The sequence below is a fragment of the Juglans microcarpa x Juglans regia genome, chromosome 2S, assembly GCF_004785595.1.
Source record: "Juglans microcarpa x Juglans regia isolate MS1-56 chromosome 2S, Jm3101_v1.0, whole genome shotgun sequence".
Classification (NCBI taxonomy): Eukaryota; Viridiplantae; Streptophyta; class Magnoliopsida; order Fagales; family Juglandaceae; genus Juglans; species Juglans microcarpa x Juglans regia.
Window position 1 is genome coordinate 7,738,512 of NC_054597.1, and position 27,682 is coordinate 7,766,193.

Below are 27,682 nucleotides of genomic sequence, written 5' to 3' on the forward strand. Positions count from 1 at the left end.
TATAATATCAGTGCTGATGCAATTTATGTGAAATCCATTTAAAGAAAGCGTTATTCATTATAATATATATATATATATATATATATAGATTTTTAAAATTGATCTTATTTATTTTAAAAGATGTTTGTACTCTAAACTTTGTACACATGATTTTTCCTAAATAACTGGACCTTGTTCATCTATTTTTTAACAGGATAACTATGCAATTTCTTCATTAAATAATAACTCTAAGGACTTTTCTACTGAGCCCAACTCTCAATGCTGGGCATGTCCAAGTGCAATTTCACTTTTTCCTAAAAATATTTTTTTAAACATTTAAATATTTTTAAAAAATATATACAAATTTACTAACAGTAACCTTTTTAAACATTTAAAAAAAAAATTAAAATGTACTAGCAGTCAAAGTCAAAGTCATGGGCAAACAAGCATTCTCCTAAATCTAAACTCTAAACAAAATAATATTACTTATGTCCAATGAAAAAACTAGTGCTAGATGTGTCAGGTTGAGTAAAACTGTAAGGGCATGTTTCGATGTTATTAGAATTTTCAAAATTTTTTATAATTTCATTCTTAAAAATCACTTAAACAAAAATCAATTTTTAATTTTTTTTATCTAGTCAATATCTAATCATTATTTAAACATAACGATCAATACAATTTCTACAAATTTCAAAACAAAATACAAATTTTACAAATTTCAAAGTAAAAATTATATTAAAATAATTTTTTAACTTTATAATATTTTTATTCAACTTTTTCTCTCTTATTTTTTAAGACCTAATAAAATATTTTCATTCAAACTATTTAACTATTATTCACAAAATTCTGAGACAATACTCCAATTGTCCAAACACGTCTAAGAGCACTAGCAATAGTGTAGGCAAATACCAATATAAACCAATATTTAGCTAACAACTCCATTAAATGAAGAGCTAAATGCAAATTTTTTACTTACAAGCTACAATGTCTTAACATATTTTGATAAGTACTGTTCATCATTTATTAATTATTTTATTACCTATTTCTCTCTCCTCTTACTTGCTTTCACTCTTGACGGTAGGTAAAATAATAATTTAATTAAAAATTAAATTATTAATTAATATATAGTCAGTATAATTGTAAAATATGAAAAAATAGAAAAAATATTATTATTAAAAAATAATATTTTATTATTATTTTAACTAATAGATAGATAATATAATGTGGGTATCTCTCTTGAATGACAAAGACAAAACATGTAATTTTAACTAAATTTTACTTTCTTCTTTGTCTATACCATTGTTAATGCTCCTAAACGAACACGATAATTAATTATGATAAAAAAATAAAATTTGTTTATTTAATAATAACAAATGTTTTCATATAACTTTAAAACGTATAAATTTCGTGTTTTTTTTTTAAAAAATAAAAATATGAAACTGTTTTTAAAAAAACCAGCGGTCCAGCATGGAACTTACGCGACATAAACATGCATATATAAATCATTTTCTTTATTTCAAATGGACGGAGATGAGTTTCACGAGACCTTGAAAACGAGGGTTTGAACGTGCGGTTCACAAGGGACAACGTGCATGGGGTGTGCGGTGAAGGAAACTCTCATGCCGACCTGATTTTTGGGCTCTTATTATATATAGCTGCTGCTTTACGTGATGGACTCATCTTTTTACGCATTCTCACTAATATCTTCTAATATTTTTATTGAAACATGGGATTTTTGGAAGTATGTGATTTTAATATATTATGCATGTTTTAGTGAGTTTTGTCAGATTAGCGTAGAAATTAGTAGACCTCACGTGTTTGTGTTTAATTTCCTTACGTACGTCACGATCCTTGATTTTTCTATTCTAATGGTCTCTAACATTGAGCCATACAAGGATAAGGGTATTCATTAGGTACGACTATATTTTTATATATAATAAAGCCTAGAATAATGATGAAAACATGTTTTAATTTTGAGATTAAAATTCTCATGTTTTTTTTTTCGTCGAACATTATGAAATTCAACTCAAGCTCATGAGCACTAGTGTAAAGGGCGGCTCAACGCGTGATTAATTCAGGCTAAGATAAAAATTTAAAATACTTAATATCATTTATTTTTTTGAAAGAATTAATGTAAGTTTTTTTTTTATCATTCATCAATGCATGAGCTTTCTTTCATCATCGTTATAATAAACTTATAATAACATGTTTTATCCTATTTTTTGGGACAGTATTGCTCTGGGGGGCTTAGACAATTGCCTTAATGGCCTAACCCAAGTTGAAGCTGAATGTGTAGCTATAATGGATCGAAGACATATTGCAGGCTATATATATATATATATATATATGTATATATATATGATGATCAAGTTTGTCCAAGGAAAACCTGTACTGTGGGGATAATCAATATATATTATCCCTCAGAATCTTATAAACATGCATAGAAATGATCATCGAGGTTTGATTACAAGAAAACAGAACGTCAGAGCAGAAAATGCATATATATATATATATATTTATAAGCAGATCAGGTACCCCTGCGGCCTGCCCATTAGCGTCATGGATTTATGGAATTTGCTGATTACATATTCATGCAAGTACGTACGTGGAGTATATGTTCGTAGATATTCATCACACGCATGCTAGCTTTCACCTTTGTCTTCATTTGGTCAGAAAAAAATGGGGGAGAAAACGATGTTCATGCATGCATGCATGCCTACACATGCATTTATATATAATTAGATGCTCTTTATATATATACAAAGTTTCCAAGCAAATTAATCAGGTACATGCATCTCACTTGAGTTCAATTCATTAATTCACTTGCACACATATACATATATATATATATATATATATATATATTTCCATATATCAAGTTCTTTATTTTATTTTTCTTGTTTTTTTTCCTGGCCTTCTGAGATATATGATTCGGTCAACGAAATCGAGCAAGACAAATTATATAAAAATGCCCTTTTCTTCTTTTGCTTTTAGGTCCTATCTGAGAAATGGTGTACGCGCGTTTCTTGCATTGAGTAGTACTATATATCAGCCCTTGTAGTATTGTACTCTTCACACACCTTACGTGGCGTCCATTTTTCCCTCCCCACCAGATTCCCTCTCCCCCACTCGATTCTCTCTCTTGGCTCATTGTCTCACCCAGCCCTGCTCTGCGCCACCTGCAGTGCCACCGCCCACCACCATCGGCTCCCTCTCGCGCCGGCAACCTCCAGCCACCTTCAAACCTCCACGGAAGCCCCCAAGCGTAGCCCCCTCATGTGAAACCCGAAATGGGTTCTCTTACACGGTTTGCCGCTGCTACTGTCGCCGCCGTCAGCCTCCTGCCCCACCATCGAGCACCTTGACCTCCCCCTAGCCCCGTCGAGCACGACAACCCTCTCCCTCTCTTTCCCAAAATGGGTTTCACCCATACGGGGTCTGCCCCTTACTGAGCCGTATGCCGCCACCTCGTACCTCCCTCAGCCACCACTAGCTCCACCGCACCTCCCTTAGTCCTCCATGCTCAGCCATGCCTCTCATTTGGCCAACGGGGGGTACGGGTGGGGGAGAGGATGTGATGCGGGTTGCGGGTGGGGGAGACGATGGCGACGTCGGGTGGGGGTGGGGGAGAGGGAGAGGATGCCGACGCGGGCGGGTGGTGGGGGTGGGGGGAGAGGATGGGCGAGGGTGGGGACGGGGACGAGGGGCTCGGGCTACACGGGGTAGAGGAGCAAGATGGGTTTTGGGTTTTGTTATGGGGGTTTTTTGGTCATTTTACTTGGGGACACGTAAGGTGTGATCCGAATGTCCCAAAACATGGGGTTGTTCCCAATATTATTTCTTCTTGCATTTGTATATGAAAAATCGTGTAGTTGTGCCAGTCCGTCATGTTTCCATTAATATATATCTGGATAAAAAGATTTTCTTAAATTTGTATTCAAACTTAAGAGCTAAGGCATGAACACGTGAAGACTTGAAGTGAATTTTTCATCATCATTTATATATTGATCAGTACTCTTTAATATTGCACGAAAAATCTACCCGAACATGAATAAATATTATAGTATCTATTTTAAGTATTTATGTATCTTTCTCTTTCACTTAAATCCCTTAAGTTTGAACACAAATTTGAAATAATTATTTTTCTAGTATATTTATGGTAGGAGCAAGTTGTGGTGAAAGAGAAACTCCCGCTTCTCTCTAGAAAAGTTAATAATCCTTTTTAATCAGTGTTAGTCAGAAATATAAAAGCAATGAAGTCTAGCTCAATTAATTACCAGTTGCTCGAGTGTATTAATATATATAGATGAGTACAGAGTAGTTTAAATTACATTATCTAGATAGATACAAGAATTCAAATATTTAAACATCTACTAACAGAACACTAACAGAATTAAATCTGCAGTGATTCACTAGATAACTACAGCAACAAGTACTAGATAACACTGTAACAGATTTATCTTGATGAGATGCTGATTAATTGGAGCTAATATGTCTAACATCCCCCTTTAAGGTGATGGGAAGATCTCGAACCATCAGCTTGTCACGAAGGAGCAAAAATTTGGCTGAAGTGAGACCCTTAGTAAAAATGTTTGAAGGTTGAGCTGCTGTCGAGATGTAACTTGCTTGTATGTCTTTTTTTTTTTAAATATCTTCTCCCTGATAAAATGATAATCGACCTCGATATGTTTGGTACGGACATGAAATACTGGATTAGAAGATAGAACCAAAGCACCAAGATTATCTACCCATAGGCTGGGAGCACTGGTTAGTGGTATGTGCAACTCCCTAAAGAGCATGCGAAGCCAATAGAGCTCAGCCACAATGAATGCCATAGACCTGTATTCCGCTTCTGTGCTTGATCTTGCTACAATGGCTTGCTTCTTGGCTAACCAAGAAATAAGGCAGGGACCAAGATATATACAATAGCCAGATGTGGACTTCCTGTCATCAAGAGACCCTGCCCAATCAGAATCATAAAAACCATTAAGTTGCAAGGAGCCCTTGCTGAAGTTGAGACCAAACTGTAAGGTGACCTTTAGATACGACAACATTCTCTTAGCTGTTACTAGATGGTTAGTGGTTGGGTAATGTAAGAATTGACATAGCTGGTTCACACTAAAGGATAGGTTAGGTCAGGTAAGTGTGAGATACTGTAAAGCTCCCACCAAAGTTCTATATTCAGTAGATCATTGAGTGGATCTTCTGAAAATTTGGAAAGTTTTGAACCTGAGGTGCAAGGTGTGGAAGCTGGTTTAGCACCAGCCATCCTTGTGCGATCAGTAGCATACTTTCCTTGACTGAGATGAAGACCTTCTGATGTTTTTGTGACCTGGATTCCCAAAAAATAAGAGAGGGGACCAATGTCTTTGACAGCAAACTCAGCACTAAGGTGAGTAATAAGATGATCAATGGAAGAAGAAGAATTACTTGCAACTATTATGTCATCAACATAAATAAGCACATAAACAGAAATGTTGTTCAAAAGGAATGTAAAAAGAGATGTATCAATTGTGGAGCCATTGAACCCCAGAGCAAGTAAGGCTTGTGACAATTTCAAAAACCAAGCTCTAGGAGCTTGTTTGAGTCCATAGATGGATTTATGTAATCTACACACATGATCAGAGAGATGAGGATCCTAAATTCCTTTAGGTTGTTTCATGTAAACCTCATCTTCAAGAAAACCATTTAAAAAGGCATTGGAGATGTCAAGTTGTTTGATAAACCAGTCATGATGAATAGCTAATGCTAGTACCAATCGAATTGTGGCTGGTTTAATAACAGGGCTAAATGTCTCTCATTAAAGTCCACCCCATCAATTTGCTCAAATCCTTTAGCCACTAATCTGGCCTTGTAACGATCAATACTCCCATTTGATTTTTGTTTGAGTTTAAACACCCACTTATTCCCGACAACTTTCTTATGGCAAGGTCGTGGACATAAAGTCCAAGTTTTGTTGGCTATGAGGGCATTGTATTTATCCTGCATAGCCTCAAGCCAATGCTGGTTCTTCATTGCTTCCTTATAGGTTTGGGGTTCAGAAGGTAAAGTGATGGTAGAGAGAGCTTAGAGAGGATATTTGGTGGAGTAATAGATATGGTAGTCTGGAAATTGTTTAGATTTGCAAGAGTTGGTCATGGATCGTGTAATGATTTGAGTAGAGGAGGAGGCAGGCAGATTTATGGTGGTAAGAGGAGTGGAATTAGGTGAAGGAAGTTGGAGATCAGGTGAGGAGGAAACATGTGGGGTTTTAGAGATAAGATCAGTATGAAGAGCAGGTGGAGAAGGAGCAGGTTGTGTTTCTGAGATGGGAGCATCATGTGGAGCAGGTGGGCTTGTGTCATTGGGAAAACTAGGCTCAGGTGAGACAGATGTGGGTGATGTATCAAGGAAAGAGGCTGTGACAGTGAATGTAAGAGGTGTAATAATAGGAAAAGAAGAAATTGAATTAGGAGGCAAGGGATTAAAGGAAGAACCTGATTGTGAGGCACTGACAGAGGAGGGAAAAATATCCTGCAAGGGTGAGGAAGCAGCAACTGAAGCCCTTGTATCAGAAGCAGGGAAATTCAATTAATCAAAGATGACATGTCGGGAGATGTAGACTTACTGAGAATTTAAATCCAAGCATCGATATCCCTTCTGATTTGAGCTATACCCGAGAAAAACATATTTGGTGCTTCTAAAGGCTAATTTGTGGGTTTTATAAAGTCTAAGTAAAGGGTAACATACACAACCAAATGGCTTTAGGTATGAGTAATCTGTTGGTTTGTTAAATAAGGTAAAGAATGATGACTAATTGCTAAGGACAGGTATAGGAAGCCTATTGATGACATATATGGCAGTGAGAAAAGCATCATCCCAGTAACATGATGGAAGATGGGACAGAGCTAAGAGTGATACACCTGTGTCAGTAATATGCCTATGTTTTCTCTCTGAAATCCCATTTTGCTCAAAAGTATAAAGACAATAAGTAAAATTCCATTGTTAGAGGGGAACTTTTTGAAATCGGTGGAGAGGTATTCACCACCATTGTCAATCAAAATTTGTTTGATTTCTCCAGAGAATTGAGTTTCAAATTGTTTAAACTTAAGAAAACAAGAGAATACATCAGATTTGAATTGCAAAGGAAACAACTAGGTAAATCTGGAAAAATCATCAATAAATATAACATAGAGTTTACATCCACTTATAGAAGCAACTGGAGAGATCCAAACATCTGAGTGTATTAACTCAAGAGGATGTGTGGATCTGTTATTGGACTCAGGAAAGGGAAGTTTGTGACTCTTAGCAACTTGACAGGACTCACACATATTATTTTGTTTTACAGGACCATAAATAGGAAGCAAAGCTTCTTGAATGACCCTAGCAACTGTGGACTTAGAGGCATGAGCTAATCTGGAATGCCAAATATTGATTGGAGCTTTAACACCTTGTAATGTAGTGAAAGAGGAATATGAGCAACTTTAGGATTAGATTTCTTGAGTTTCAGCTGCTTGAGATACATGGGATACAGTCCAGCTTCACTTTGCCCTTGAAGAAGTGTTTCCTTGGTCTGTAGGTCTTTCACAAAGAAATGAGATGATGTGAGCACAAAGTAACATTTATTGTCATTGCAAAATTTCTGGATAGATAAAAGATTAGAAGATGCATTAGGGCAATGTAAGATATTGTGTAAAAGAAACTTGTTTTTGGAGTTAAGAAGAATAGAAGAACTAGTGTTGGTGATGAGCAGGCCTCCTCCATTGCCCACTGTGACCTGATCATTGCCCTGATAAGGTTGTTGTTGTAGGGTCAACTTGTCCAATTCAGAAGTAATGTGGTTGTTGGCACCACTGTCAAGATACCAAGGCTGTTCAACTTCTTATGTGCCATGAGTGTGGGTTGCCATGGCTGCCAACTGAGCTAGTGGATGTCGACCCTGGTAAGTAAAGTCCATCTTGTGATAGCAATCAAGTGCCTGGTGGTTATTTTTGCAACAAATTTGGCATGGTGGGAATTTGGTGCATGTGAAGGGGCTGCTGGATGATTGTGGCTTAAGGGAGAAATTGCTAGTGTTTGAATTGGTAGGAGGTCGATTATAGTTTGAAGGCTTGCCTTGTTGGGTGGGGTATTTGGGTTTCTTACCATGGTTAAACTTTAGTTTGTTTGTAAAGAAAGCAAACTGAGTGCCATCACTAGGAAGGGTCTTGTTTTGAGATTCAAGTAATTGCTCATAATTGAGCAATTCAGTTTGAAAATCATCAAATGAAATTGATTTGTCTCGGGTGGCCAAATTAAGAGGTGTGATGAAAGGATTATAAATGGAATTAAGACCCCCGATGACATAGGAGATCAAGTCTTCCTCATCAATAGGTTTACCTGCTATTGTGAGTTGATTAGACCAGTTTTTGGCAAGGATCAAGTAATCAGAGCAGGTTTTAGTACCCTGCTGCAATGTTTGGAGTTGTCTTTTGAGGTGGGAGATGCCAGATCTGGACTGAGGAGCAAATTTGCTAGCCAATGTATTCTAGACCATTTTGGATGTTGTCAATCCATAGACTGTGCATAGGATCTTCTCACTAAGAGTGGCATTTAACCAGGCCAAAATAAATTGATGTTTCTTTTGCAAAACCAAATAATCTGGATTGAGATCAGAAGTAGATTTCTTAGTAGAATCAAGAAGATATTGAGAGGGACAAATTTCTGACCTATCAACAATGCTTAGTAAGTCATGGCTTCTAAGCACAAGAATGAATTGGGTAATCCAATTAAGATAATTGGTTCCAACTAGTTTGCCAGAAACCAAAGAGGTAATGTTTGGGATAACAAAAGAGGGATTGGATGAGGCCATATAGGATCGAGTTGCGTGAGCAATTTAATGCTCTAATACCAAGTCAGAAATATAAAAGCAATGAAGTCTGGCTCAATTAATTACCAGTTGCTCGAGTGTATTCATATATATATATATATAGATGAGCACATAGTAGTTTAAATAACATTATCTAGATAGATACAAGAATTCAAATATTTAAACATCTACTAATATAATGAAATCTGCAGTGACTCACTAGATAACTAAAGCAACAACTAGGTAACAACTGTAACAAATTTATCTTGGTGAGATGCTAATTTATCGAAGCTAATATGTCTAACAGTGTTTCCACCGGAGAGGAGGACGGAGCCGTGACTCCCATCCTCCTCTCCATTCATTTTCTAGTACTTGTCTGTGTAGAAGTTTTTCTACTAGTATTTTTAATCCCTCATTTCCATCGGCTTGATTTTGGTCATATTTACTGCACTCCAACGATTGTCAACCTGCACGCACCCCCACCACGCAACCCCCTAGTTGCTGATCTATCAGGATGAAGTGGAACCCAGACATACTCATGTGCTGTTTGTTCCGCACGTGGTTGTTACGTGCCATCGCGCCAAAATGTGTCTAGTGGTTATGCGCACCGTATCAGTAGATTCACCACATCAAGATCTTATAGATTTGACCCACCCCATTCCATAATGACCAGCGCGTGCTCTCCACGTGCCGCCCCAAAAACTAGGTCAGCCGCAGTCCAGGCCATTCTATCCCGGTCTTCCTACTATGTTGTCAGTTTCCCTAACTGACGATTTTGAGGAAGAAAATATGAGTCTCTTCAAGAAATATCTTAGGACAACAAATTGTAATGCACTTTCAACATCTTGCACCTCTAGCGGTTGAATCATAGTTGGCACAGCTGTGCGAACTGTAAAAAACTATCATTTAAGATGGTGCTTTCTTGGCAGGGTATGAGTGAAGACTAAGATGTTGATCCCGAAACCTAATTTTTTTGTATTACTCTTGTATTGTGATTGTTGTAATGAAGTGTAATTTGTTGAGAAACTTCACCCTCTATTCATGTATCTTGCTTTCTATATCTTAATGATATATTGGCTTGTTTAGGGAAAAAAAAAATGCCAGATGGTAGAGTTAAATTTATTATTTATTTTGAATAATCAGCAAAATGGATTACGTACGGTACGAAGTTGTCGAGCGTATAATTAATACGTTGTTCCTTCATCATCGACATTGATGGTATTTTTGCTAGCTGGCAATGCTTTTATATGGAAAAAAGTCAACATCTATACAGCTGCATGCGTATATTTACAACGTGCCATCGATGTTGAATTATTGGAGGGGAATTCATCCAAAACTCTCGTACAATGTAAGTCACTGAATTGATGCGGAATGGTTGACTTTTAATTAGCGCCGAGGTTAAGCAAAAAAAAAAAAAAAAAAAAAAAAAAATCTTATTAAAAAATAATAAAATAGAAAGAAAAAGTAAATGTTGCATACTTAATTACTACTTTTTCTTTTCTTTTCTTTTTGTAATTTGCACGATTTATGCCTTATTTTTCATCGATCTTTAATGGCTAGATCTAAACTGATTAATTGTGAAAGTGATAATATATGATAATATTATCGGTTGAAAAATTATATCATAAACTTGGCGAATAAAGTACTGTAAAACTTTAAATCTTACAAATCAAATCTTATTATTTAAATAATATAGATAATGTATTCTACACAGACTTAATAATAGAATAACTTGTAATTTTGGACGTTCGGCACTTTCGCTTACGCGAAATTAATAAGTTTGTAAAATAAAAAAATAATAATCCACATAGATAATAATCCGTGGTTCTTTTGGGCTTTTGATTTGGGCAGAGTGAATTTCTTAATTACCCACTATCTGAGAGGGCCCTAACATACCGAAGATATGGCCCAGACAGACTGAAAGGCTTTATGGCTGTTAGTTGGAGTAGATAGAAAATGATCGGGACTTCCTGTAATTTTTTTTTTACTCAAACATCTTCAATTAACTCCACAATTTAATTGCACATGTCTCAACAAGGAATTCATGTTAAAGCTTCAACTACAAGTTAATTACATATATGTGTAATATATAAAGAGAAGTGTTATAGATACAAAGAGATTTCATGAAAGTAAATTCATAAACTGACGTGGATTTATATGAGTCGTTAAATTTACTTTATGATAAATGTAACTTTACAATCTGACGTATTATATCAAGGCACTTCATACTTGGTATGTCATGTATGGAAGGTAGAAACTAGGTAGAAAGGGTAGAAAGTTGGCATCGTCGAGCTCAGAATTCATCTAAATCTGGGCAGCTGCTGGGTATCTTGCCTACCATTATAACATGGAGGATATGGATTTGAAGGTGTAAGGCAAGAATGGAGGGGGTGGAGGAATCGGTTCAGCAAGTTTGGTCCTCTATTAAATTCTGGGTGTCATGGGCTGCTTGTAAGTTGAAAGAAGTTATTTGTATCAGTCGATTTGACGAGGTGATTCTTTGTGAGTTCAAGCTGCCAATTGTTTATGCGCGAGTCATTTGTCAAAACTGTTAAATGGGGCCGTCCGAAAGAGGGATGGATATTCAATTTTCTCTAGCTCATGTTTATAGAGAAGTTAATGGAGTAGCTGATGGTCTAGCTAAAAGGGGTGCTCATGGAGTTACGGGCTCGGGTTTCAATATTAGACTTGCCTTCTTTCAGAGTATTAGATTGGATAAGGTTATTTCTTTATTCATTCTTATAAGTTGGTTTAATGTTGTTTTCACGGTTTTTCTCGGCTATAAGTGAGGGCTTTAATAAAATCGAAGAGGGGTTGTTATTGGACATGTGGCCCTGACTATTTTTTTTTTTTTTTTTTTAAAAAAAAGCCATTTCATTTTGTGAGTTTACTTTGGTGTAATCATTTTGTAACAAAAATATTTCTCATATAAATATATATATATATATATATTATATGTAATTCAAATTTGTAATCCACATCGATGGCCCAAAGTGTTGATATAACACAAGTATGCATGCAGTGCATTGCATCTCATATACAAATCAAATTTAAACACACAAAAATCCACTTTACCGACATGTTCTTAGGCCAAATTTGGACTGTTAATATATCTATCTATATATATATATATATATATATAGAGAGAGAGAGAGAGAGAGAGAGAGAGAGAGAGAGAGAGGAACAATATACCTTTATACTCTTAAACTACTAATTAAGGGTTTTTGCATTTTACAATCCAAACTATCAAAACGGATACATTGGGTCTTCAGAGTTTCAGACTATAAAAAGTGACAGTTTGCACTTCTTAAAGACTAAATTGACTAGATCCAGCCTTTTGAAAACCTATCACTAATAATAAGAGAAGAGATAAGATCAAGAGATAAGACAAGGAAGAGATAAACCAAAAGAAGTTAGTTCAGACTCCTAAAAGAAAAAGTCTTCACAAGGCAAGTTGGGACTCTATCACTTCAAGGAAGAAAACAGATCTCTATAAAAGGAGGAGATCTCTCCAAATGAAGGATGGACTCTCCAGAGGCTTGTGACAACTTATTTATGCCTAGATTAAATTTATACATTGTATTGATCGATATGTAAGGCCATGAGAGATTGTAAAATTATCAATTATAGTAGAATTTGCCTCCAAACAATCCGTGGACGTAGGCTTTTATGCAGAACCAAGTAAATGCATGTGTTTCTCTTTATTTCTTTTTATTTGCTTATTTATTATTTATTTTATGGATGAACGTGAAGAACACCGTATCGAAACTCGAATCATCATCGTGGGCCGGGGATGATTCTTTCCTCCCTTCCGATTTGTTGTGAAAATTAAGGCATTAATAATTAGCGCCGTCTGTGGAATTTTTGTCCTGCAACCAGCGTGCTACTCACATGCCCACCACTACATAGTTTCAAGCAACTAGGGATCAGGAAGTGTCGTCAATAAATATGGAAGGAAGGATCGCAGAAATGGAGGAAGTAGTGAGGAAACTCACTGCTGAAGTAGAATCATTGTAGAAAGAGAATGACACCCTCAAGGCAAAGAACAAACCATCAGGGGAAGATACAACATCGAGCCAAGCCGATAGGATCGACATGGAAGCACATAGCGCGGGAGTAGACAAATCTCCCCAAGCAAATGAAGAGACGAAAAAGATGTACCACGACCTGCGCAATTTAATGGACAAATACGAGGAAATGGCTAAGAGGATAGGGATATCATCCTCGCTTGATCAATTGCTGACCAACACCAATATTCCGTACAACACAAGAATCAGGGCAGTACCTTTGCCACCAAAATTCAAAGTACCTGCAATAGACATGTATGATGGATCCAAAGACCCAGCGGAACATTTAGAGACCTTTAAAGCCCACATGACGCTTCACGAGTTTTCTGGCAAAATTGCATGTGGGGCATTCCCTTTGACTTTAAAGGGAATGGCTAGAGGATGGTTCGGGGTGTTACAACTAGGTTCCATCGACAGTTTTGAGGAACTAGGTAGACATTTCTTAACCCATTTTATGGCTAGTTGGAGGCGAAGGAGACTAGTGGCATATCTCTTGACCCTGAAGTAAAGAGAAGAAGAGAGCTTTAAGGCATATTTGGCACGGCTCAATAAAGAAAGAATGACAGCCGACAACCAAGATGAGAAGATCATGTTGGCTACTTTACTCGAGGGTATTTGGCTGAGGAGCCCTTTATGGTTCAGTTGGCAAAGAAAACCCTTTCCAATCTATGAGAATTTATGGACAGAGCAGACGACTTTGTCAATGTCGAAGATACGCTACTCGCCTTAACTGTTAGATCGGAACGAAAGGAGGAGTAGGTGACGAAGGGAGGTTAAAAAAAAGAACGAGAAGGGGGACAAAAGGGCAGGATAAGCCAACACGAAGGGAGAGAGACATTCATGCAGGATGATATAGTAGCGATCACATACACTATTCTAGTGTGCACGGAAAAGATAAGGTCAAAGAAGCCAGACGTGGCGAGGATCAAGGGTGACAGGCCTAGAAGTATTGCCTGGACCACAATGCAAGCGGGCATAGAAATGAAGATTGCCACACGCTAAAACAAAAGATTGAAGAGATGAGGGGCAATGGCAAGCTAGAATGCATTGTTATTCAAAATGCTACTCCACCATGGCATTCGGGTGATAAGAAACAGGGGCGCAAACCCTAATGAAGCTAGAGCACAAGAAGGAGAGGTCGCCAAAAAGAGGAAGGAGATCATAGGAACTGTGAGATCGATGTCCTAGGTAGGATGCAGATCAAAGACATCCACCACCAGGAGAGATACGAACAATCGCCTGAGGATATGCCAGGGGTGGTCCAACTTCCTCTGAGAGGAAAGCATATGCTAGGTAGGCTAGGTACGATGAGGTATACAGTGTGGAAAGACCAATGAAACAATCATGGATACAAGTATCACTCACTATCTCCTTCGACGATGATGATTGCAGCGGAGTAGTCTACTTGCACGATGATGTGCTGGTGGTGACAATGCTGGTGGAAAACTACATCACACGAAGGATATTAATTGATGATGGGAGCTTTGTTGATGTCCTTTTCTGGGACGCATTCACCAGGGTGGGAATTAAAGTAGACCAACTGCGTCCTGCACCAACTACGTTGAAAGGTTTCACTGGGGAAGTGATGCAACCCATGGGCTCCATCACTCTACTAGTGTCGGTAGGGGTAGATCCTCATATTGCCATCGTCGTGACAAATTTCCTCGTGGTAAGGACCCATCAACATATGATGCTATCATTGGTCGGCTTACGCTAAACGTCCTGAGAGCGATCACCTCCATGTATAATTTGAAGATGAAATTCTCCATGGAGGCGGGAATTGGAGAAGTTCATGGAGAACAGGTACTCGCCCGAGAGTGTTACATTCAGGAACTTAGATAAGGAGAAGTAGAAGTAAAAGTGGTTGAGCTGCGAGGAAACGACGCCAAGATCCCTCTGCCGCCACTAGAAATACTAATGATCGCAGAAACAAGGGACAAAGACGCACTGAGGGAGGGGGAAGTGGATGAACCCTTGGAATTTGTTGCCATCGATCCAACCAAACCAGAAAACACTATAAAGATCGGAACTAGAATAGCGAGTAATGAAAGACGACAACTAAAATAGCTCCTTATCGAGCACGAGGATATCTTTGCATGGAGTCACAAAGACATGCCTGGTATTGGCGAGGAGGTTATAAAGTATAGATTGAACATCAGCTAGGGCGCACGACTTGTCAAGTAGAAGAGATTTTAGCTACGAAAAGTACAAGGAGATTGTAGAAGAAGTAGACCGACTATTGGCAATGGGATTCATCAGAGAAATGCAATATCCTGAGTGGTTGTCGAACGTGTTATTAGTGAAAAAGTCCAACGAGAAGTGGCACATGTGCGCGGACTTGACAGACCTTAATAAGGCTTGTCTAAAGGTTAGTTTTCCTCTCCCGCAGATAGATCTAATTGTCGATGCGACTGCATGACAGAAAATGTTAAGCTTAATCTCTTATTTAGGATACAATTAGATCCGGGCAAGCCGGCCAAGAGAAGACGACCTTCATAACTGATCGAGGATTATACTGGGGCCACATACCAGAGATTGGTGAACAGGATATTCAAACATCAAATAAGTTGAAATATGGTAGTTTATATAGATGATCTATTGGTGAAAAACATGGAATTCAAGAAGCATATGGAGGATCTGAGGGAAGCCTACGGAGTATTACGCCAGTACGGGATGAAGCTCAACCCAACAAAGTGTGCATTCGGGGTGCAATCGGGCATGTTTCTGGGGATCATGGTGTCGGAGTGAGGCATTGAGGCCAATCACGAGAAACTGCGGGCGATCATTGAGATGAAGTCTCCCATGAATCTAAATGAGTACAAAAGTTGGTGGAAAAAATAGCGACTCTCAATAGATTCATGTCCCGGTTGATAGATAAATGCCTCCCTTTCAAGTTCTGAAAAAGGCCCAAGATTGGGACTCTAAATGTGAAGAAGCTTTTCTAAGATTGGAGGAGTACTTGGTGCACCCGCCATTACTTAGTCAGACCAGGCAAGGGGAACCATTGTCCTTATACCCTAGAAGTTGTATTGGCCGTGTTGGTAAGGTTGGAAGGAAAGGAACAATTGCCTGTGTATTACATAAGTAGAGCTCTATGAGAAGTAGAAACAAGATATCTGAAGATAGAACTAATCGCTTTTGCCGTTGTGACAGCTGCACGACATTTGTGGCCTTATTTTCAGGCGCATCCCATAAAAGTCATTGCCTTGGCGCCCTTACAAAAGGTATTACAAAAACCCGATACTTCGGGAAGGCTAGTTAAGTGGTCCATAGAATTAAGTGAGTACGACATCAGTTACGTTCCTAGAACTGCTGTCAAGGGATAGATTTTAGTTGACTTCATAGTAGAATTCACAAACTTCCATGAAGAAATGTCAAAGGCTTTAGCTGGGAAGCCATGACGGGTATACTTGGATGGATCATCTTGTCGAACAGGGGGCAGTGTAGGAGTGTACATAGTAATAGGTGATGGGGTTGAGATGAGCCGTACGATATGACTGAATTTCAAAGTGACAAATAACGAAGTCGTGGTCACCGGAATGGCCATAGCAGAAACTTTGGGCGGGAAAGAAGTAGAAATAAAGGGAGACTCACAAGTGGTGGTTGGCCAAGTCACGAGGGAGTATCTAGCAAAGGGAGAAAAGTTAATAAATTACCTCCATCAGGTGCAGGAAGGGTTCAATCGACTCCAATATTTTCGGATCTAGCGGATCCCTTGGGCTAACAATTGGAAAGCTGATCAGTTAGTGCAAGAAGTTTAGGCGAAGCGGGAAGAAACTTTGCCTTGAAAAGTAAGCATCTGGACAATTGACACATCGGCTATAGGAGCCAAGATCATGGAAGTATGAAGGTACACCCTGACATGGGCAGATGATATATTCAGATATTTGACGATTGGAAACCTTCCTACCGAACGTGAGGAAGCAAGTAAGGTCAGGAATAGGGCGATCCGATTCAAATAATGATGGAACATTATACAAACGAGGATTCTCAGCACCATTACTGAGATGCATCTCGAAAGAAGAAGCTAACTACATCATGAAATAGGGTCCCGAATAACCCTCCTGAAGAGTTGAAGTCAATAACCTCTCCTTGGTCATTTGCTCAATGGGGCATAGACCTGGTTAGTCCTATGCCCTCAAGCAATGGGGCACTAAGTTCATTATGGTCGTTGTGGATTATTTTACTAAGTAGGCCGAAGCTGAAGCACTGGTGACGGTGACTGCCCAAAGCGTTACTAGGTTCGTGTGGAAAGCGATAATATGTAGATTCGGGATACCGCAAAGCATTATCTTTGACAACGAGAAATAGTTTGACTACGAGCATTATCGTAAGTGGTGTGTTGAGCTCGAAATCAAGGTCAAATACTTGTCCGCAGGCCACCCTCAAGAGAATGGGCATGTTGAGGCAACCAACAAGACCATTATAGGAATATTAAATAAGAAGGTAGGCGAGAAGAAAGGGATCTGGGCGGACGAACTCCCTGGAATATTGTGGGCATATAGAATGACGATGAAAACATCAACCATTGAAACACCTTTCTTCTTGGCCTATGGAAGTCAAGCAGTGATACCGGTTGAAGTGGGGTTACCTAGCCACAAGAGGATAGACTTCGACTTCGAGAGAAATGATGCGAAGCTAGAAGAAAATCTCAACCTGTTGGAAGAGATAAGAGCAGACGCAGGGGTCAGAGTGGTAGCCAACAAAAGGAAAATAGAACAATATTTCAACAAAAGGGTAAGGCCGAGGTACTTCAAGGTGGGTGACCTAGTCCTAAAGGAGACCGGGGTAACTACAGTAGAAAAAAGAAAGCTAGGGCCATGACGGGAAAGGCTATACATCATGGTAGCTAGTCATCTTCCGAGAGCTTATCGCCTGAAAGACACCACGAGACGTGAACTGCCCCATCCCTTGAACGTTGAGCATTTAAGAAGATACTACGTTTAACTTATGAATGTATTAATTTCGGTACAATAAATACATTATTTTGATTGGATAACATCTTGTTTTCTCTTATTGCTTTATTTTATCTCACTGCCTTAGTTGTTGTCTGGCTAATACTCTTGTCTCCAAGGTTACGCGGTCGAGGAACTCTTCCGTTACATCTCTCGTCAAGGTTACACAGTTGAGGAACTCTCCTAGTACAACTCTCGCCAGCGTTAAGCGGTTGAGGTACTCTCTCGCCACACTATTTTCGCCAAGGTTACACGGTTGAGGTACTCTCCTGCTACACCTCTCACTGAGATTATACGATTGAGGAACTCTCTCGGTACACCTCTTGCAAGAGTTACGCGATCGAGGCACTCTCCCGCCACACTCTTTTCGCTAATGTTAAGCAGTCGAGGCACTCTCCAACTAAACCTCTTGCCAGAGTTACATGGTTGAGACACTCTCTCACCACATTCTTTTCGCCAAGGTTACGCGGTTGATGAACTCTCCCGCTATACCTCTCGCCAAGGTTACCTGGTTGAAGAACTCTCATTACACCACTCGCTAGAGTTACGCAATCGAAGCACTGTCTTGCCACACTCTTTTCACTAAGGTTACGCGGTTGAGGCACTCTCCCACTAAATCTCTCGCCAAGGTTACGTGGTGAAAGAGCTTTCCTGCTACACCTCTTGCCAAGGTTACATGGTCGAGAAACTCTGTTACACTCTTTTTACCAACATTTCCTGAGGGAAAAACACCAAAGCTAAGGGGGAAAAAAAAAGCCAATCACCACAGAACCAAAAGCACAACACAACATCGAAACAACAAAACACATTGTCAAGATCAAGACAGTTGTTCAGAACATACACATTTTTAGTCCAACATACACAAATTTTTAACTAAACACAAAAGTTAAAATTTTTTAGGAGCTACGAAGAGAAGGAAAGGCGTCCGACATGGTGTCTCTCCCAAAGTAGTCGAAGACATGGTAAGCAGCGGAACTGGCTCTGATTGACTTCCAGTCTAAGGTGTGAAGATCTGCCTTAGGATGATTAAGCAGGAATTCTCGCAACTGTTTAATCCTAAGCTTGAACCGAAGACCCCTGGCTCAGCCTCTAACGGTGTAGGTGACATTCAATTGAGGAAGAATGCGAGCAATCTCACTTTGAGAACGAGCTAACTTGACGTCTAACTCTGTCACCTTCGATTCCGACTCGAACAACTATTTTTTATGGGACTCCAAGATTTGGTTCAGCCGTAAGTAATGGCGATCATGTTCCTTAAGTTCTTTCTTCGCCGTTGCCAGATCCTGTTTCACCTTGGCTTTCTCGACCTCAGCTATACTTAGTCGGGTATTTGCTTCTCGACGTCCTTCTTCAGAGTTCACCAAGCGAGCAACGTAATCAACTTTCGCTTTCTCAAGTTCCACAACCTCTTTCTCCATCTGATTGAGGCGAGCGACCAGACTGTCCCATTCAACTCCACTGGCTTCTGCTTCACGTTGGTACCGACTGGTTTCTTCTAAGGAACTCGCCACCTCCGATCTAAGCGAGTCAACCTGACCACGCAAAGCGGCAACCTCATCCTCAAGTTTAGGAGAGCAGGATTCAGCTCGGGATAATTCTTCAGCCAACCTTTCCTTCTCAGTTCCTGAGTCGATAACACCATTATGAGCATTGCCGATAAAGATCGCATGGATTGGTTCTCCTTCTCCAATTCCAGGTGGTCCTCAACCAATGCAGCTGCCAACCGATCAACTCCCTGAGAATCCAACCAAGTTAAAAGCAGTGGGGTAAGGAAAATAAGATCTTTAAGATAGAGGAACTTACTGGTGAAAGGATGATGCGAATATTATGAATAGTGGAACGAAAAGCCTCTTCTCGGTGTGAACATGAAGATCAAGAAGAACCACCTGGGTGAGAACCCGATGAATTGGTTGAGGACAGGAACCTTGAAAGACATGCCAGCAGAACCTTTGAGGGTAGTAGTGTCCTAGATCGGCATGGTTGGAAATATGGAAGGATTAGAGGAGAGAGGAGGTGGAGTACTTGTATTCACTTGAGTAGATGTTCCTGTTGTCTGATCGGGGGGATCACAACATCACCATCCCGAGAGGGACCAACGAGAGGGCTATCCACCGAAAAGGTCGGAAAGGGTTCACCACCCCTCGCAAGAGAGATACTAAAGGGTGAGGAAGGTATCGACACCTTACTTCCACTGGCGGGGATAGGTTTGGAAAGACAAAGGGTATCTCGGGGGTAATCCCACACGCGACAGTTGAGGCAATAGGCAAGCAAGATACAATCGCAGTAGCCCCAGCCGATGGGCCCTCAACATCTTCAACTCACAAAGACTCCATGAAGCCATCTAAAGAAGGAGGAAAACCGCTCGATACAGTACGAGGCACATTTAGGAAGTCTGGGTTCAAGATCGTGATGACGTCGCCCTCATCCAAATGAAGGTCATCTTCTGGGGCCGCCAAGTGCGGGAAAGTCTGTGGGGCTACCTTAGAAGGGACATTTGGCGACAAGGCGGATTCGGCCTCTATCACCAACTCCAGATCAACTTCAACTTGGGCCATGAGCTCATCAAAAGAGTTGGTCATGGGTACTTGAGGGTGACCCGAGCCCTATCCTCCACTCACCAAAGGTGGTGGTGGGGGTCCACCTTTAGTGGAACAAGATTCATCCGAAGGTTTTACCCCAAATGAGCTTTTTTCTTTTTCTTGCCCCCTACTGTTGACCGAAGTCCCCTTTTTAAACAGCCCACCGGCCACGGGGCGCCCAAGAATTGAAGACCAAGAACATGTGCCCTACTAGGCACCATAAAAAGTCTATCAATATTAGAAGAGGTTAAAATAGTATCTGACCAGGTGGAATTGTTTTTCTCATCTACCCAAGGTTGTACCAACTGGATGCAAGCCTCCTTTTGGGCATAAAGAATGATCTCAAAACCGCGCTCATCGAGAATCGGGGACCATTAAGCCATAGTGGGAAACTCATGATTCGCGGCCTCATTAGCAGGAAACTCCCAATTGTCCCTAGACACTAAGAAGAACTTCCTTTGCCAATCCTGGGCATGGGAATATTTGCGTTCCAATTGAACCAGTTTATTGTGAGACCTAAAGCTGCAAACATCTCCTTCCAAGCGTCTGAAACTGTGCAAAGAAAGAAATTCACGAGTCGTGAGGTTAGGGTAGTTATCAGCTGTGGGCTCCAAAATGTGCCGCTAGAGAATGCAGCAAGCCATCATAATATGCCAGGCAATGGGCACAAGTTGAGTCGAAGCAAGACCCAAGACGTCTAGCACTTCAGGAACGGGTCATACAAAGGGCAAATGAAATCCCATTGCAAAGATAGCCAAGTACAAGGCAACAGAAACTTCCATACCTCTCACGTCAACGGCTACACGACGCTAGTCTGGTAAACCCAGAACCACCGAGTTTGGGATGTTGAAGTTAACCCTTGCGGAGTCCAATTCACGATGGGAAATGATGGAGGACCATCGATGGCCCTAAAAAATCGAGTGAGGAGCATACCCCCTTCCAACAGTAGGGTTAGCTGCCACCTCTTCCCAGTGAGGGGGAGAGTCATGAGGTCTTGAAGACCCGGCTCCATGGGAAGAGGACAAAGGGTTGCCTTTGGAAGAATCCATGGATTCACAAGGAAGATTGAGAGATAATGCACGGAAGCAGAATGCTCAAAAAAGGAGAGGGAATACCAAATAGAAGAAGTGAGAAAAGGGGGATGCCTAAAAATGATAAATAATCGTAACAGTTAAGTGGGGTATGCAAAAGGGCACGAAGGTGAAGCGATGTCTTGACAATGGGGCATGAAATGACGAAAAACCCAAACAACGAAACAATGCCATAATTACAAGTCTCATCATGTTGCACATGATGAGACTTCACGAGGTAACTGGAAAGGGACTGATCCTCTTCCGGGGGCCTGTTGGGTTGTATCATGGGGTTTAGCTGTAGCACAGCTCGATGACCTAGTTGATCCAAGGCCTAATCCAATCCAAGCATATCATGGCTAGCACCGGAGGAACAATCGCCTGAGAACTTCGGGATGAAAGGGATATCAGCTCATTCAAAGATAATCTAAGCCCCAATATCCTGAAGGCTTGAATTTCAAATAACGGGTGAGATAGTTATCGCGTAACAACAGGAAGCATTGTGACCTCTATTTATATCATCCATGTATGATTATGAAATCCATCTAAATGAATTACTAGAGAAATCTTTATTATCTTCACTAACTTTGGCATTAGAGGCGTTCCCCCGAACTCTGAAGCCTCATTCCTCTTTGGTTGCAGGTGATCGTGTTTGCGACGCTATGAGTCACGTCCAAAACAACACCCTCACTTAAAAACGACAGTTAAATCTTAATGAATGGTGTAAAGTGTTTGTTTTTACTAGTTTGAGGGTATAACATGCTAATTTGCATAATTTAGTGAGCAAAGTGTGCTTTAATTTTAGTTTTTTTCATTTTTTATTTTACAGATCAATGGCAATGTCGTAAGTACAGATTGATGCATGTTCTGAACGTACAGGAAAAAATGAGGATAAGAAAAGAGCGGTTCTCTCTACTATGTCAAAGAAATGGTGCTGATGAAACTAATTGAGTGGAATTTCATTGAGTCCTGGATGTTATATATATGTATATATATATAGGCTTAATTATAAGGTTCACTTGATCCTCGTGGCAGCCTCGCTCTCTCGCCTAGAGTTCTCTCTACATCTCTTAGCAGCGTTCCTTGACAACATTCCACAAACTCTCAGAGCTTCTTCTCACTCCCTCTATGGATATGGAGTAGTTGATTCACCAAACAGAAGCCCTTTCTTGGGAAGGTTTAAACGTATCCCTTGAAAACGAACCTGCTAATGGTGATCCTGAATTAGCTCTTATTGGTAGAATAGTTGCAACTCAATCGCTGAATAGAATTTCCTTACATGCTTCCTTCAAAGCTGCTTGGAGCTTTCTTAGTAAGTTCCACATTGAAGATCTTGATGTAAACCTTTTTCTCTTTACTTTTCAAAATGCTGGTAACAAAAAGAGAATCCTGAGCCAAATCCCTTGGAACTTCAAAGGTCATCTCCTCATCCTCAAAAACTGTCCTGCAGAAACTATATGGAAAGAGATTCGTCTCAATACATCACCTTTCCATATTCAAATCCATGGGCTTACTAGAAACCATATGACAGAAAAAAAATACTTATAAAATAAGGAGTGCTCTTGGAACTTTTCTAGCTGTAGATGTTGATCCTCTATTTGGTTTAGCTTGTAAGAAATTTATCAGAATAAAGGTGGACTTAGACATCACCAAACCTCTGAAGCAAGGATTCTGGGAACCAAGGGACAACAATTTTGACACATGGGTCTCATTTAAATATGAACGTCTATCTGATTTTTGTTATGCCTGTGGCAGGATTCGGCACTCCCAAACTTTCTGTTATTCTCTAAAATCCAACACAAAACAAATGCCATTTGGGCCTTGGCTCCGTGCAGATCTCCTATCTTCATGTCGGCTAATCCTATTCATCGAGGTCAAGAATGAGTCCCTAGGCTCTCTATGGCTTTTACTCCATAAGAAGAAATGAGTCAAGAAAATATACTTCCAGACATTGAAATGTTGAAAAATAAGGGTTTTGGTTCATCGGCCCTCATTCTACCCATGTTTCCTTTAAACGAAAAAAGGAAATAACCAATAACAAAGGATTTGCATGGGAAAGGGAAAGTTGTTATAACAGAAGAAGATCTCTCTGTAAGAGGAAATTCTTTCGTTAGAGGAAATTTGGGAAATAACTGGGACTTTCATCAAGCAGATAATCAGAGCTTCCACAAAGTTCTCAATCTTCAGAAACATCCGATTAGGGTTAAGTCACCCTATGAGCTTATTTCAAGCCAAATCCAAAAGAGTATCACCTCAAGCCTCAAGCAGATGCAAGCGGAAAATAAAAAAAATGAAAATCTCACCTCCCGGATTTCGACTAGGCAGAAGGAAACTAGGCTACTACCGGCGTCTCCACTGATTTTTCCAGCCCCTTGCAGCGGCGTTCTAGTGAGTGAAATCCCATTGGATTGGATGGCGAGGATGACTCCATCGACTATAGTCTATAATAGCCCCTTAACAAAATTAAATGGCCCTCCAACAACCGGATAGCCCTCATTTATTCTGGGTTTAATTTCTTCTCCACCAAAATTTTCTCCATCAATCACTCAAGATGCACAGGCTTCTCAATCAATCACTCCATAGGTCCACTGCAGTAACCTCACAGGGGCGGATTTGAAGAATTTTATCCTTCCTTCAACTATAAACACCGAGGAATGGGTCTTTCGTTGGTTGAAGACAAGTGCGGAAGTCTTTATGCAAACTAAACTAACTGGCTTCTCGTTGGTAGGAAACAATATTTCACAGCAGCATTCAACTGGACTTTCTCTACAAGGCCCACGAAAGACGACAGAGAGCACGTAAAGCCCAATCAGACATCAACTTTTTTTGGAAGGTATGGCCCAAAGCAATAAATGGAAGTCCGGCCCCCCATTCAATGCATCAAGCCCGTTGGATCCAAAACCAAAACAATTAAACTTTTTGCCCTCCATTATTTATCATCCGATCAAATTGAGTGCTCCCTCAGCAGACTGAAGCCATCTATCTGCTTCAAAAAAGCCAGAGCCCAACATACGATATGTGGCAAAAACCAATTTCTCTCTTCAAGATGGTCCTCTAGCTGGCAGTCAAGAGATCTCAACTTCACTAATCCCAATCAATGAGTTGGAAGCTCCCCAGAAAAGGGCGGCTCCTCTTTCTGTCCAAGGTTCTAACCCACCGAGAACAAAAGTGTAGAAAATATCTGAGGTTGATAACCCATAGACAGGTAGCATTATCAAAGATACTAGAGATGAGGAAAAATAAGCAGCTATTTTGTTACTATCAATTAAAACCAAAGGAGCATCATCTGGTAAGGTAAAAAAAACAAAAGAAGTTGCAAGATCAAAATCATACACCAGAGCTTCATCCAAGGCATCACTATCTGAAAAATCCAAGAAAGCTGACGAGGCGGGCTCTACCATGCCTCTAGTTTTTCCATGAAGTCTCTGGTTTGGAATTGTAGGGGTCTAGCCCACCCAAAAGCAATTAGAAGTATAAGCGCTTTTATAAATAAGTTTAATCTGGATATTATCTTTTTGTCAGAAACTATGGTGTCTAATGATAGCACCTATATTATTGTAAATAGACTGGATTTCCACCATTTTGTACATGTCCCCGCCTCGGGAAAAAAAGAAGCCTTTTGTTATTATGGCGACCGGGTGTGGATATTGAATCAGTTCATATTAATGCTAATCCTATTTCTATTTTAGTTTATTCTGATCCTCTCAATAATCCTGGTTAATAACTTTTATTTATGCCCCAACACAATGGCAACAAAAAGCAAATTTCTGGACTCATTTGGACTCAACTCATAGCTCCTTTAATGGTCTTTGGCTCTGCATAGGTGATTTCAACGACTTATTAGGCCAACGAGATAAATATGGTGGCAGACCAGTAACGTCCCATCCATAGGCGGCCTACAACGTTTAATGGATTCTCACGGCCTCATCGATGTTGCCTTCTCGGGACCTATTTTCACATGGACAAATAATCAGATGGGAAGAGCGATGATTAGAGAATGACTAGACCGTGGTATAACAAATGCAAAATGGCACCTACTAATTATAGATGCCACTATCCAGCACATAGTTTCTTCAACTTCATATCATAATCCCCTCTTGCTTAACACCATGAAGATAATGAAGAATCTCTCTCCTTTTAAATTTGAGGAATTCTGGACTCGAGAGCCACTCAACAATGTTATAATTCAAGAGGTATGGAGCCATCAATTTTATGGGAATCCAGCTTTTATTTTATGCAATAAAATTAAGGATACAAAAAAGGCACTCAAGCATTGGAATAAAATCCACTTCGGGAAGATCCAGACCAACATGCAACATCTCGAGTCAGAGCTAAGTAATCTCCAGAGTAACCCGCCGAACCAGTGAAGCTTACAGAGAGAGAAATTCCTTCACCACAAGCTTCAAGAACAACTAAAAAATGAAGAAACTCTTTGGTGACAAAAATCAAGAATCAACTGGCTCACCACAACTGACCTAAACACAAAGTTTAATCATTTGTCGACGACTATCCGTCGAAGAAGAAACGAGACCAACTCAATCAAGTTGAGCCCAGGTAATTGGACAATGGATCAAGATATCATTGAATCTATTTTCATAGATTATTTTAAATCCATTTATACTTCCACAAATCCTATTTTCCCGGAGCATCTTGAAAACCTTTTCGAAAGACATATTTTAGAGGATGAAAATAAATTCCTAGTAGCCATGCCTTCGGAATTGGAAATTTTTGGAGCACTCAATCAAATCCCAAACCATAAAGCACATGACAAAACAGGATGACAGCTATTTTCTACAAACATTACTGGTATATTATCAAAAGAGATGTGGTTGCGGCTGTTTAAATTTTCTTTAGAAGTGGAAAACTTCTGAAACAAATAAATCACACCCACATAGCCCTCATTCTAAAAATAGTAAGCCCAATTTCCCCTCAACATTTCTGGCCAATAAGCCTGACAAATATTATTTATAAAATCATTACAAAAATTCTGGCAAATCGGCTTAAAAAATCCCTTCCATCCATAATCTTCCATTTCCAAACAACATTCGTACATGGTCGCAATATCAAGGAAAATTCTACAATAGCTCATGAGATGTTTCAGCATCTAAAGCATCACAAGGGGAAGAAAGGTCAGATAGCATTAAAGCTAGAAATGGAAAAAGTTTTCGATTTGATTGAATGGAATTTTCTTTATGTTGTTATGAGCGTTTTGGGTTTCAACTCGACCTGGATAAATCTCATTAAGGAATGCATTTCTATGGCCTCTTTCTCTATTCTCATCAATGGATCCCCAAAAGGTCTGTTCAATGCACAAAGGGGTCTTCGGCAAGGCGACCCCATCTCACCCTTTCTGTTCATCCTATGTACGGAGGTACTCTCAAGACTATTAGTTAGATCAGAAGCTTTGCAAAAGCAAGAAGGTATTAAAAGCAGAGATAGCCCTCCAATATCTCACTTTCTTTTTGCAGATGATTTAATTATCTTTGCAAAATCAAAAGGAAGGGCAATTCAGGCGATCAACAATACTCTAGAGAAATATCAAACTTGGTCTGGCCAGCGCATCAATCAAAACAAATCTTCTATCTACATTACTCAAAATATTAGTCAAGCAACAAGAAGAGTAATCTCAGAGAATATGCCATACAAAGAGTCAACTTCAAAAATAAAATACTTGGGAATGTTGGCAACTTTTGGTCGATCCAGGAAATATGACTACAAAGAAATGTTGGGGAAAATAAATAAAAGGCTGGATGGTTGGAAATAAAAAAAAATGCTCTCTCAAGCCAGTAGAACTATGCTCATCAGTAGCAAGCGTCATCCCCACATATCAAATGTCAACGCACATGCTTCCAAAATCAATCTGCAAGAAACTGAATATTAGTTTCAAAAAATTTTGGTGGGAAAAAGCAAATGATCAAAAGTACAAGCTCTGCCTAAAATCATGGAAAACTATCTGCCAACCTAAAAAAGATGGTGGATTGGGATTAAGACTGATGAAAAATATGAATGTAACCTTGTTAGCAAAGACAGGATGGGAAATGAGCCAACCAAGTAATAGTATCTGGCACAAGCTCCTATCCAAGAAATATTTGAAATCAAGCATCTTTGAATTAGCAACCCAAAAGGTAACTGACTCGAGTCTTTGGAAATGAATTCTAAAGACAAGACCATTGCTGGAAAAGGTACATGTTTCAAAATTACAAAT

At 39.7% G+C, this 27,682-nt stretch overlaps 1 non-coding gene across 1 annotated transcript; it reads right to left on the bottom strand.

The window, feature by feature from the left end:
- Positions 1-8,193: 8,193 nt before the first annotated feature.
- On the bottom strand, positions 8,194-8,332 carry LOC121253722. The gene has a single exon (XR_005938446.1). It is a non-coding gene; the product is annotated as a small nucleolar RNA Z247 (small nucleolar RNA).
- Positions 8,333-27,682: the final 19,350 nt, after the last annotated feature.